The 7,448-nt window shown below is 48.9% G+C and overlaps 1 long non-coding RNA gene across 1 annotated transcript; it reads right to left on the bottom strand.

Annotated features, from left to right (window-relative positions):
• Positions 1-4,404: 4,404 nt before the first annotated feature.
• On the bottom strand, positions 4,405-4,828 carry LOC116501689. The gene is made up of 3 exons (XR_004254495.1): positions 4,792-4,828; positions 4,565-4,701; positions 4,405-4,431 (listed from the first exon to the last, which is right to left on the bottom strand). It is a non-coding gene; the product is annotated as an uncharacterized LOC116501689 (long non-coding RNA).
• Positions 4,829-7,448: the final 2,620 nt, after the last annotated feature.

Genomic DNA, 7,448 nt, shown 5'->3' with positions numbered 1-7,448 from the left:
TCCCGGAAGTCCCGAATCCGACAACTACATTTCCCGGCATACTCTGGGTACGCAACATGGCCTCCCAGTGCCGGAAAACTACACCTACCAGCATTCCCCGCACAGCCAGCATGGCCAATCACAGGCCGAGTGCTCGAGAACTGCATTTACCAGCACTCACTGGAACCCTCACCGCCCTTACAAAAAAAGCCTCAAGCCCTAACATCCAAAAAACCTCGAAACCCCTACAGACCTAACCCAAACTATTTACCACACTAAACCCCTGAAGACCTATGCCTAAAACCCCCAACCCAAAATCTTAGGATGCTCAAAACCCAAACCCAACCCAAAACGTTAGGAATGCTCAAAGCCCTAGCCCAAAAACTTAGGGCGCTCCAAACCCTAACCCCAAAACATTAAGACGCAAAAAACCCTAACCCAAAAACTTAGGGTAATACACCATAAATGTTTGTTCATTGTCTTTTGTATTATAAAAACAAGGAGTTCTGTTTGAGGAGCGGGAGTTGCGAAAGCTCCCTGCTGAAGTAAGGAGCTGCATAATGCTTGCCTAGACACTATGAAAATTCTTTTGCTTAATTTTCTTTTTAAAGAGATTTAAATTCTTAAAAATTCTTTTGTGCGCAACAGTGCGCGCAGTCGCAGAATATACCAGGATGTGCTGCGTAATCCCAGAATTAGCAAAATATAAATAAAAAGGGACCCTGGCAGGGGTGAGGTGCGTGCCGTTGGCGGAGCTGAGACTCCCCGGCCGCCAGGTGCTGTTTTGCTTGATGTTTGCTCGCTCAATAAATTCCTTTCTATGATTAATACAATGCTCTCTGAAAATTAATTAAGGGGGTAACTTATAACACTTTGGACGCTCAAAACCCAAACCCAAAAACTTTGGACGCTCAAAACCCTATCCCAAAAACATTAGGACGCTCCAAGCCCTAACCCAAAAACATTAGGGCGCTCAAAGCCCTAACCCAAAAACATTAGGGCGCTCAAAGCCCTAACCCAAAAACATTAGGACGCTCAAAACCCAAACCCAAAACATTAAGACGCTCCAAACCCTATCCGGAAAACATTAGGAAGCTCAAAGACCTATCCCAAAAACTTAGGATGCTCCAAACCCTATCCTGGAAACATTAAGATGCTCAAAACCCTATCCTGAAAATTTAGGACGCTCCAAACCCTATCCTGGAAACATTAAGATGATCCAAACCCTATCCCGAAAACTTAGGACACTCCAAACCCTAACCCAAAAACATTAGGATGCTCAAAGCCCTAACCAAAAACATTAGGAGGCTCAAAACCCTATCCTGGGAACAATAAGTTGCTCAAAACCCTATCCTGGAAACATTAAGATACTCAAAACCCTATGCCCAAAACTTAGGACGCTCCAAACCCTAACCCAAAAACATTAGGACGCTGAAAGCCCTAACCCAAAAACATTAGGACGCTCAAAACCCTATCCTGGAAACATTAAGATGCTCAAAACCCTTTCCCGAAAACTTAGGATGCTCAATACCCAAACCCAAAACATTAAGATGCTCAAAACCCTAACCCAACTACTTAGGATGCTTGAAAGCCTATCCCAAAAAATTAGGGCACACAAAAGCCTAACCCCCAAAATTAAGATGCTCAAAATCCAAACCCCCAAAATTAGGATACTCAAAACCCTGGACCTGGAGAACCTTACCTGGAAAAAAAAAAAAAAAAAAAAAAAAAAAAAAAAAAGATCTTAAAACCCTAACCGTAAATAACTGACCAAAAATAAAACCTTAAGACTCTAACCCTAAAAAACATATCAACACTACAACCCAAAAAACTCTAATACCCTAACACGCTAACCCTGAAACCCTTAAAACCCTAACCCCCAAATCCTTAAAACCCTAACCGTTAAAACTCCAACCCTAAAAACCTTAAAATCCTAAACATAAACCCTGAAACCCCTTACCCTGAAACCCAACCCTAGTGCCCAATCCCTGAAACCTTAAAACCCTGAATCAATCTGTAGCAAATAGCATAGGCTGAGTCGAGGATCTCAGTACAGTAGCATTATTATTCGAGATTACAATGGCGGGTGTCCCACAAGCAGATGGTTCATAATCTCTTATGAACAGATGGTTCATAATCTCTTATGAGCAGATGGTTCATAATCTCTTATGCTGCTAGGCTAATACATATTCATTACTACTTCTACAAAAGGCAGGGTTATTCTAATTAGTTCCCAGAATCCAAACCCTCCCACTGGTGCAGGCGTTATCAGTCTCCGGTGGTCCCTCTGGGGGCCGCTCGTACTGAAGGCTCGTAGTCTTCCCCCAAGGCTTTTCTCTTGTCCTTCTCCTTTGTCCATCTTGGCTGGATGGCAGACACTTGCATAGTGTCCCATGCAACAGTTGTAATAGTTAGCAGTTATTCTGAAACCCCTTTGTTCTCTTATCCCCTATTGACCCGAATTGCTGGACCATTCCTTTGCAAGATACAAGAACTATATACATTAACCACTCTGGTTTTCTCAGACTTTTCATCATATCATGCGGCCCTAGCATTGTTCCATATTGACACGAATCAGATGAACTCATTTCACACTGTTAAGCTGTCTTATCACTGCAAGCATATCTCAATACCACCTTCCTTCCCTCTACAGGATGTAACTGCGCAAAAACAACATTTTTATTCCCACAACCTTGATCCCCTTACCCTGAAATCCTTATTCCCCTTAAACCTAACAACTCTAACCACAACCCTAACCCTTATTATCAACCCCCTAACGCTAATGACACTGACCTTAATCCAAACCCCAAACTGCCCCTAACCCCAGACAACCAACAACGAAACACACACACACAAAGATGGAAACTACAAAAAAGGCAAAACCCACGATACAGGCCCCAAATCACAAATACGCAACCAAAATGCTACAGAAAAGCCCCAGATGCAGGCCCCAAATGCTACTGCTAGGCCTCAAAAGCTCAAGATGCATCCCAAAGCAAAAATGCAGACCCCAAACGTTACAGAAAAGCCCCCAAACCCAGGCTGCACAAGTCTACAAGCAGGCCCCAAACTGCCAACAGAAGCAGGCACCAACCACACCCAGATGCAGACCCCAACTGCCCACAAGCAGCTCCTACCCCACCACCCCCTCCCAAGAACTGGACTCCACCCAGACACTGGCCCAAGACCCGGGCCCGCCCCCCGCCACCCCCCCTACCCTCCCCCCCGACACAGGTGTACAAGCAGCTCACAACCCGCCCCTTCAGAGACCGGTCCCACTCCCCCCACCCCCCCCAAGACATGGGATGCGGAGGTGTACAACCAACTCCCAACTCCCTCCCCCTCAAAGGGAGGCCCCAAAGACCCCCAAATGGAGGCTCCTAGAGTGAACAAGCACCTCCCAACTCCCCCAGGCACAGGCCCACCCCCCCCCCCCCAAACACAGGCCACAGAGGTGTATAAACAGCCCAGACCCCCCTCCAAGACCATGGCCCCTATAGTGTACAAGCAGCTCCCAACCACCCACAGATGCAGGCCCCAACCCTTCTCAAAAGGGAGGCACCTAGAATGCATGAGCAGCTCCCAACCCCCCTAAACATAGGTCCAAAAGTGCACAAGCAGCTCCCAACCCCCCTCAAATACAGACCCCAAAAGTGTACAAGTAGCTCCCCCCCAGAGACAGGACCCAAAGGTGTACAACCAGTTACCAACACCCCTGAGACACAGGCCCCAACCCCCCCCCCCCCAGACACAGGGCTCCAAATTCTACAAGCAGCTCCCAACCCCTGCAAGGCAGGCCCTATACAAGCAGCTCCCAACCTTCCCCCCCCCCGAGGGATGCCCCCAAGCCCCCCCCAAACACAGGCCCCTACAGTGTACAGGCAGCTCCCAGCCACCCCCAGATGCTGGCATCAAAGTTGTACAAACAGCTCCCAGCCACCCTGCAGAAACAGATTCCTACATTGTACAAGCAGTTCCCAGCCCGCTAGACACAGGCCCTGACCCCCCACAGATGCAGGCCCCAAAGGTGTACAAGCAGCTCCCACCCCTCCCCCAGAAGCAGGCCCCAAAGGTGTAGAGTCAGCTCCCAACCCCCTCAATGCTTGCCCCAAGGGTCTACAAGCAGCTCCCCCCTTGCCCCCAGATACCGGCCCCCAGACACAGACCCCAAAAGCCTAATCACAGGCCCTGAACTCTAGAGGCAGGCTCCAAAACCCAGGACAAAGCCCCACTGGTTCGAGACAGGGCCCAAATCCCAGACACAGGCCCCAAACGCTAAACATATGCCAAAAAAAGTATTAGTGCTGGTGCCAAATGTTACAGACAGGCCCAAAAGCCCGAGATGCTCAAGGCTGAGACGTAACTTGGCTTTCTGAGTTACTGGAAAGCAGCTTTCATTCTCAGATAATTGTGTGCAGGCTAGACAGGATGGGGCTTCAGGCACCTCTTCACCTGAGGAAACACACTGCCATCAGGCACCGCTGTGCCAGACAAGCTTGTTCTGCTAGAACACCCTACTCAGATGCACTGTGGCATTCAAGTGAACTGCTTTCATGCAAATATAACGACTGATGTTACAACCCACCTTGCCTGTGGCACCTGATGAACAGAAGAGTAAGCCACCGCAGCGCTTCAAAACCATCCCTGCACGTGCCGCTCCTTGTCGCTCTCTGGCCTTATCTCATATCCTTATCCACTTCTGTGGAGAGCCTGCCACGGCACCTGCAAAGCAAGACGGACACCTTTCATAGTCACCTTGTGCTACTTGGTCGTTCTGCTCCAACCCAACTCGTGACCAGCCCCTCTTCTTACACAGCTCTTCAGAGTGCAGTTTGCTCCTTTGAGCCTGCGCGAGACACCTGTGAAAGAAAAAGAAACGCATAGGCCGATGCAGCATCCAAAGACACAGCACAACTAGGTAAGTTACTCTCATCTGCTCCCTTACCTCTGCTGCTTACCAGCCCCCGAGGCAGATGCTTCAATCTACCCTCTTCAAACAGCTACAACACCTCTAAAAGACAAAGAGGGGATGCTTAGAGGAACAGTGAGACCTACAACACAACAACTGCTACATCTGTTCCTCACTCACCTTGCCAGAGGCAGCTCTGCGTGTGACGTCCCAGGTTGTACACTGCGTTACCTAACCCTTACCGTAACCCTTACCCTAACCCTTCTCACCCTTACCATTACCCAAATCCTTACCTTTACTTTTTCCTTACCCTTACTCTTTCCTTTAACCATAACCTTACCCTTACCCTATTCCTTACTCCAACCCTTTCCCTTTCCTTCCCCTTCCCCTTACACTTAACCTAACCCTTACCCTTCCGCTTCCCCTAAAACATATCCTAACACTTTCCCTTACCCTTACACTTACCCTAACCCTTACTATTACCCTTACACTTACTCTTGCCCTAATCCTTGCTTGCACCCTTACACTTATCCTAACCCTTACCCTTACCCTTACTCAAACACTTACACTAACCCTTACCATGACCCATACCCTTACACTTACTATTCCACCTGACCCGTACCCTTAAACTTACCCTAACCCTTATCCATACCATTACCCTTACCCTTAACCTTACCCTTATCATAACACTTACCCTTACCCTAACCCTTAACCTTTCTGCTACACTTACCCTTTTCCTAAATCTAAACCTTACACTTACCCTTACGCTTATCCTCACCCTTACCATTACCCATATCCTTACACTTACCCTTACCCTAAACCTTGCCCTTACACTTACCGTTACCATTAACCTTATGCTTACGCTAAACCTAAACCTTACCGTGACCCGTACCCTTACACTTACCCTTACCCTTACACTTACACTGACCCTTACCCTTACCATAACCCATACCCTAACATATAGTAGTACCCTTAACCTTACCGTTACCTTTAACCTTACCCTTACTCTATCCGTTACACTTATGCTTACCCTTAACATAAACCTTAACCTTAAGGTTGGGAGCTGCTTGTATAGGGCCTGCCTTGCAGGGGTTGGGGGCTGCTTGTAGAATTTGGAGCCCTGTGTCTGGGGGGGGGGGGTTGGGGCCTGTGTCTCAGGGGTGTTGGTAACTGGTTGTACACCTTTGGGTCCTGTCTCTGGGGGGGAGCTACTTGTACACTTTTGGGGTCTGTATTTGAGGGGGGTTGGGAGCTGCTTGTGCACTTTTGGACCTATGTTTAGGGGGGTTGGGAGCTGCTCATGCATTCTAGGTGCCTCCCTTTTGAGAAGGGTTGGGGCCTGCATCTGTGGGTGGTTGGGAGCTGCTTGTACACTATAGGGGCCATGGTCTTGGAGGGGGGTCTGGGCTGTTTATACACCTTTGTGGCCTGTGTTTGGGGTGGGGGGGGTGGGCCTGTGCCTGGGGGAGTTGGGAGGTGCTTGTTCACTCTAGGAGCCTCCATTTGGGGGTCTTTGGGGCCTCCCTTTGAGGGGGAGGGAGTTGGGAGTTGGTTGTACACCTCCGCATCCCATGTCTTGGGGGGGGTGGGGGGAGTGGGACCGGTCTCTGAAGGGGCGGGTTGTGAGCTGCTTGTACACCTGTGTCGGGGGGGAGGGTAGGGGGGGTGGCGGGGGGCGGGCCCGGGTCTTGGGCCAGTGTCTGGGTGGAGTCCAGTTCTTGGGAGGGGGTGGTGGGGTAGGAGCTGCTTGTGGGCAGTTGGGGTCTGCATCTGGGTGTGGTTGGTGCCTGCTTCTGTTGGCAGTTTGGGGCCTGCTTGTAGACTTGTGCAGCCTGGGTTTGGGGGCTTTTCTGTAACGTTTGGGGTCTGCATTTTTGCTTTGGGATGCATCTTGAGCTATTGAGGCCTAGCAGTAGCATTTGGGGCCTGCATCTGGGGCTTTTCTGTAGCATTTTGGTTGCGTATTTGTGATTTGGGGCCTGTATCGTGGGTTTTGCCTTTTTTGTAGTTTCCATCTTTGTGTGTGTGTGTTTCGTTGTTGGTTGTCTGGGGTTAGGGGCAGTTTGGGGTTTGGATTAAGGTCAGTGTCATTAGCGTTAGGGGGTTGATAATAAGGGTTAGGGTTGTGGTTAGAGTTGTTAGGTTTAAGGGGAATAAGGATTTCAGGGTAAGGGGATCAAGGTTGTGGGAATAAAAATGTTGTTTTTGCGCAGTTACATCCTGTAGAGGGAAGGAAGGTGGTATTGAGATATGCTTGCAGTGATAAGACAGCTTAACAGTGTGAAATGAGTTCATCTGATTCGTGTCAATATGGAACAATGCTAGGGCCGCATGATATGATGAAAAGTCTGAGAAAACCAGAGTGGTTAATGTATATAGTTCTTGTATCTTGCAAAGGAATGGTCCAGCAATTCGGGTCAATAGGGGATAAGAGAACAAAGGGGTTTCAGAATAACTGCTAACTATTACAACTGTTGCATGGGACACTATGCAAGTGTCTGCCATCCAGCCAAGATGGACAAAGGAGAAGGACAAGAGAAAAGCCTGGGAGGAAGACTAC

The sequence above is a fragment of the Aythya fuligula genome, unplaced genomic scaffold, assembly GCF_009819795.1.
Source record: "Aythya fuligula isolate bAytFul2 unplaced genomic scaffold, bAytFul2.pri scaffold_65_arrow_ctg1, whole genome shotgun sequence".
Classification (NCBI taxonomy): domain Eukaryota; kingdom Metazoa; phylum Chordata; class Aves; order Anseriformes; family Anatidae; genus Aythya; species Aythya fuligula.
The sequence above is the reverse complement of the archived record's forward strand: the minus strand, read 5'-3'. Positions and strand labels throughout refer to the sequence as shown.